This window comes from Lytechinus pictus, unplaced genomic scaffold, assembly GCF_037042905.1.
Source record: "Lytechinus pictus isolate F3 Inbred unplaced genomic scaffold, Lp3.0 scaffold_19, whole genome shotgun sequence".
Taxonomy (NCBI): domain Eukaryota; kingdom Metazoa; phylum Echinodermata; class Echinoidea; order Temnopleuroida; family Toxopneustidae; genus Lytechinus; species Lytechinus pictus.
This window is the reverse complement of record NW_026974140.1, coordinates 13,958,509-13,964,755: the sequence shown is the minus strand read 5'-3', so window position 1 is coordinate 13,964,755 and position 6,247 is coordinate 13,958,509. Positions and strand designations below refer to the sequence as shown.

Sequence of the window (6,247 nt, the reverse complement as noted above, 5' to 3'; positions counted from 1 at the left end):
TACATATTGGTCATTTATTTAGTACTGATTATTTTGATAAATAAGTGGATTTCAGGCCTGAAAATGTGCCTAAAACTGATTCCCCCTCTGTTTTTTTTTGCAAATTGTGCAAAACTTTTTTTTAGCTTCTCACCACAAAAGCTGAAGTTCTTTACTTTCTCACAATGTCACTCTTGTGGAACCTTTTAATCGGGTCAATTTCACACTTTCCCCACAAAGGTAGAAGACAAGATTTCTAAAATTTTGGAGTAGGCCTAGCATGAAATCCATTCTGATTGGCTGGATAATGCTTCAAAAACAACAGGCGCGGATAACTTGAAGATATTCTCAGCAGGAGACCTTTGGAATTTTGGTGGGTGTCTATATTTGACCAATCAGAAGGCAGTAATCTTGTTTTCAAGCTGCTTAATGTACTTGGCCAAAGAAAAGTGTGATCTTGACCCGATTATACCAATTCTCATTTTGAAACCTATACAATTTTAAAGCATACATATTCAGCTTTATCGCGATTTAAAAACCTACATCACATTCTTTAAATAAATTCAAACACACGAATTGAAAGAACAATTCGTCTTCTTGCAAAATATGCAAAACCTCTGTAGTCATGAATATCACTTTTTTTTTGATCGATTGATTGGTGGGGATTTTTTACCTGATTGCTAAGAAAGCATGAATGCTTGTAAGCAAGCAACCAGAGGACCGACGGCTTAAGGTCCTCTCCGAAGGACCTGGTAATGAGGAGTAATGCCTTACCAAAGGGCACTAGCGCAGCAAGTGGGAATCGAACCCGGGTCACCGGAATACGAATCCCCCGCTCTACCGACTGAGCTATCGCGCCTCCCCCTTGGATGAAAGAAGCTACTTTACCTGCCTAATACTGCCCCCTCTCTCTACACACATACACAAATGCACTACAGGTGAATATATTGTACAACCACAACCATACATGAAGGAAAGAGTAACACAATAATATTTTGAATAATGATAAATTATCAATAATTTAACTGACACGACAATGTGGTTTCAAATAAAAAAATACAGCAATAAACACTATTTTCTAAAGCTCAATCCATATTTGAAAGGCTTTTAAAACCAACTGGGTTCAGTTTCCTATTTTCAAAAAGTCAGTCTTTTCATCATCAACAGATTTAAACGAAGAACAAACGAATTATGATACAGGGGTGATGATAGTCTTCTGGACCAAGATGACTACATCCCGGTAAATTCACATGTACAGGTTCAAAACCTCAAAATCTACGAGACTTTCCTTTGTCCGAATGTTGTGAAAACGTGCCGTTTTGGGGATGCGCAGATCCACAATCACTCATGGCTGTATCCATTCTCTTCATGACATCATAGCAGTTTTTAAAATCGCGATCGCCGGTTATATTCATTCTTTACTAACGTCAGCTGTGTTTAAAAACAGGAAAGAAATTCACACAAACGGTCCGGTGCAACCCTAATGCGACAGTTCCAAACAAGATCGATCAAGTAACCAATCTGTTGTTGAATACTAATGTATCCGAACAAAAAACAATGGTCAAACTCCAAATTCAGCTAAAATTTTGATAGATGCTTGGCAAAAATAAGGTCTATTTTGCCACTTTCTTTCAGTTGGACATATAATTACATTCACCAACACATTTCGTTATTTTGACGCTATCATGATTGTTTGAATGGGTACTCCAGACTGAAAATAATCATATCTAAATAAATAGAGTAAAATCACTGGGAAAATGCTGACAATATCATCAAAATCTTATAGCAAATTGAATTTTAAAGTTTAGCAATATTTTGTGAAAACAGTTTTTGTGCATAATGTCATGAATATTCTTTAGGTGAGCTGATGTCATATCCTCACTTTACTTATTCTTTTGTAGTTACTTGAAATCAATTATTTCATACATGTGTGTATGATATTTCTCCCTTCTGATAAAATAATTTGCAGCAATGAATATCTTATCTAATGCACTAAAACCTTTTTTTTTTTTTAGCTCTTGACGATAAATATGAGTAAACACAATTCATGTAATAAAATGCAAAGTGGGGATAGACAGGAGTTTACTCATTAAATATTCATGAAGACTTGCATAGAACCGTTTCTCTGAAACAATGCCAGAACTTTGTTATTCCTTGTCCAATTTTGAAGAACTTTTCAGTATTTTGTCTGATTTTTCTTTACCACTTCAAACTGTGGTATTTTTTAGCCTGGATCCCCCCTTTAAAAGTGTATACTTTTACTTTTGGGTGCGAACTTGCACCCGATGAATAAAAGAGTGAGAAAGGCTGGTTTTGGTCTTGTTTGCACCCATGAAAATCAGTTTGTATAATACAACATGCAACATTGAATCTTTTAGGGTGCATAAATGTTTACATTAAAATGGTTCAAAATTAATTTGCTCTTTCTCTAACAAATTTGCCCTCGATTAGGGTGCAAGATACAGCCAATTGCAGTCTAATGTTAAAAACTTCTTTCTTATCGTCAATTGCACCCCAAAAGAAGCTCCGTACCACTAGCTCTAAAATTGCACTTGTATTTTCTTGGTATGTATGATCAAGGTTTAAATAGAGATGGAGCCACAGTCAGCAAACTAATTCCCTTTGAATCAAGTTCGAAGCCGCCAACTGTCAGCCAGACTTTACTTTATTGAATCTTCCTTGCAAATGGAGAAGAAAAAACCGATTCCTGAATTACTTCAGCTTAAAGGGATGGTCCGGGCTGAAAATATTATATCCAAATAAATATAGTAAAATTCACATAGCAAAATTCTGAAAATTTCATCAAAATCGGCTAACAAATAACAAAGTTATTGAATTTTAAAGTTTATCAATATTTTGTGAAAACAGTTATATGCACATCGTCATGAATATTCATTAGGTGGGCTGATGATGTCACATCCCCATTTTCCTTTTTTCTTATGTTATTTATACATGAAATCATAAATGTTTCATTATTTCATACAAAATGATATGTCTCCATTATGATGAAATAAGTTGCGGCAATAAATACCTAATGCACTTTATCAGTTGTCAGTCCACTAATTGTTTTAGTTCTTGGTAGAAAAATTTGGAATAAACCTAATTTCATATAATAAAATACAAAAGAACAAGTGGGGATATGACATCATCAGCCCACCTAATGAATATTTATAAAGACATGCCTAGAACTGTTTCACCGGAATAATGCAAATCTTTAAAATTCAATAACTTCGTTATTTGTTATCCGATTTGGATCAAATTTTCAGCGTTTTGCTTTGTGAATTTTACTCTATTTATTGAGATATAAATATCTCCAGCTTGGACTTTAACAGGGCCTTTGTGATGATAATTGCTTTTAGCTGCATTATGGTCTGGTATGAGCGGTTCATAATTCTTACCCTGCAGGGCATGGGAAAAGAAATGGTGCAATATTTTCTAAAATATGTGACTAAAATTTACTCGACTCTGCATGTGCGTGCACTATAAATCATGAACAAGAATTAATATTCTAATATCCGTATGTTATTTTTGTATATGTTGGGAACGATCGGAAAAGTGTCAAAATCTGGATTTTATGAAGGTCAAATCCATATTTTCTTCACTAATTAAAGCCTAGTTGAAACAATCTAGCAAAACATCTTAGCACAATATCGATTGGTGCCCAATTTCCAGTTCGTTTATTGATATAAATGATGAGATAGACCTATTGATACATATTATATAAAAAAAAAATCACTTCTCGTTTTTCCCAGGAAACTGGCAGCTTCGCACGGCGGATATCAAAGGCAACATTACTACAGTAGATTTTGTTTGTGCTTTCTTCAGAAATAAACAGCTGCTTGAATAAATTTGTTGCCCATTGGAACTCCAGTCGTATAAACTTCTTGGTCATATCAAAGAATAGATGCAGTGACATCAAACTTAATCCAAGGAGGGGTTGCAGGCAACTTAGTGTACGCCAAAAATCCGGTTTGTTTGATGGAAAAATATTGACAATAATAATTTCTTACAACAATCGCTCCTCCGTTTTGTAGAAATATATAGCTGGTCAAACGACTGTTGCTCGGAGGCCAACGTTGTCCAACGTAAATTATGTAGCCTTCAAAGCGATCTTGGCGAAAACTCCTCTCACGTATATACCTGCATGAAATAAGGAATGAGAAGATGTTGGTTGATTTGCAAGCTGCTATCTATTTCATCTCTTTTCCAACAATATGCGATGCTTTTATTTGAAGTCGATGACAAAATTGCAATCCACAATGAAAAATTAAACAGCACGCATTCTTCTTTCGAGAGAACATGTATCTTTTAACATCATAACATTAAAAACACAACGAATATTGAATAAATTTTTCTTAGGTTGGTCGTTTCACATCCCTTAATTGTTCAGTGATTCCATATCATTATCTTCCAACATGATTGTCTAGTGGATTATAAAGTTTGTCTATCAGGACGGCGCAGGAAATGATAATGGCCCACCTAGCTCGCTCTCACGATATGCTATCGAATACAATACAGTTCTGCTCCGAGTCCATCCAGTATAAAGAAAAATATGCTGCCAAACTATGATATTTATACGTCATACTTTTGAGCCCAAACATGACGTATTCACAAGCTACTGTCATTGGTTGAATTATTTGATCACGCATGATTCCCATGTTCCCTTTCATTTTCATTGGTGGAATCGTGCATGATCCCCGTGTTTGTTTGTCTTTAAAAAAATCCCTTGGGGAATCCCAAGCGAGTCGATCATAGTCGAGTCGGAAATGGGGGTGCCCAGGCGCGGTTTTAGGTGTTACTCGACCTAAAGAATAACATGCAAAGAATCTACAAAATGAAGCCCCCACCCCCCAAAAAATATCATCTAAATGCAGCATACATTAATGCGATTTAGTGCGAGTATAGGAATGATCTCCTGCAATATACAGTAGACTGCCATGTAACTTTTTTTTTCAAAATTCATTTCCTTCACCCACCCACTCCCTTTTAGGGGAGGGGGACTAGCTGCTTGATCAGTATAAGGCCATCCACAATAGGCCATTTTCATTGTATTGAATAAACCAAAGTCGAAAATTCTCAAGCCTAGAACCGCGCCTGGGGTTCCCGTGCACCATCATGAAATATATTTTTTCAACCAACTTTTGTGTATTGCCTGAAGTATTTAGTTAATGAATCTTGATGTCCCCTTTGCCAAATCGTGCCCAATGGGGTTCAAATTTGCAATTTTGATGCCATCTTGGATTTTACATGAAAATCAACTATTTTCATTTTTTCCCCCACATACAATGGGAAAAAAGCTCAAATTAATACGCTTTTCAAGATGGTTTAGATAATAGAAATCAATTGCAATTTATGCCCAACTTTTCATGTTTTTGGTCAAAATTTTGCATGTGCATTGATATCTTTCTGTTTTCTGTATCATAAACATCAACAACCAATGCAAACTATCAGCATCCGACACGAAAGAGGATATATTAAAGAGAATATTGATATGCTTCATGACAGTATTAATGTCTTAATTTGCTTAGATAAAGGGCAAATACCTCCAAATGTATTACTCGATATTGCGATAAAATGACACCATAAAGCAACCTCCGTGTCTGGTAACACTAATGATACCGACTACAAAGCGATATTTGGTATGCCTTTACAGAGTTTGCAATATATAAAATTGTCAACAAAGTCACATATTCTGTGATTACATGGGCGGTGCTACAGGGGCAGGGGAGACTACCCTATGAATTTTCAAAATTCTACTTTGAAAACAAATCATTACTTAGACAAATACAAAATTTTACACCAGAGATAGGATACATAGTAGGAACAACGCATAACCAAGAATGGTGATAAAAAATGTGTGAGTACAAAAAAGGGAGAGAGAGTAATCAGTGTATGAATGGTTAAGAAAACTATCAAACAGAACAATCTATCCTTATTATTAAGTTGTTGATATTCATTGAAATGACCTAAACTTTGTGTCTTCATGCACCTCCTAAATACCGTGGTGCAGCCCCTGAGGTAGTCTGCTGTGCAAACCCTTCACTCGAGTAAAGGGTCTGAATTGCAGCCTACTCATGCATTGTGTACTGAAGGCCCTCTCGAAACAGCAAGCTTTGTATGTGCTAGTCTTTGTGTGGAGACACACTTGCTGATCAAAGTTTCAATCAGGGTCTGTGCCTGCAGACTACCCCTGTGTAGGCCTGTATACCGTATAGTTAAAGGTCAAGTCCACCCCTGAAAATTGATGATTTTAATAATTGAGAAAAAT

At 35.9% G+C, this 6,247-nt stretch overlaps 1 long non-coding RNA gene across 2 annotated transcripts; it reads right to left on the bottom strand.

Moving 5' to 3' along the window:
- Positions 1 to 947: 947 nt before the first annotated feature.
- LOC135157736 (uncharacterized) lies at positions 948 to 4,653 on the bottom strand. 2 transcript variants are annotated; one of them, XR_010296719.1, is made up of 3 exons: positions 4,459 to 4,653; positions 3,315 to 4,119; positions 948 to 2,883 (listed from the first exon to the last, which is right to left on the bottom strand). It is a non-coding gene; the product is annotated as an uncharacterized LOC135157736 (long non-coding RNA). The 2 variants fall into 2 exon arrangements; XR_010296718.1 differs by having other exon boundaries at positions 2,000 to 2,883; positions 3,137 to 4,119; positions 4,459 to 4,521.
- Between the last annotated feature and the right edge of the window lie 1,594 nt (positions 4,654 to 6,247).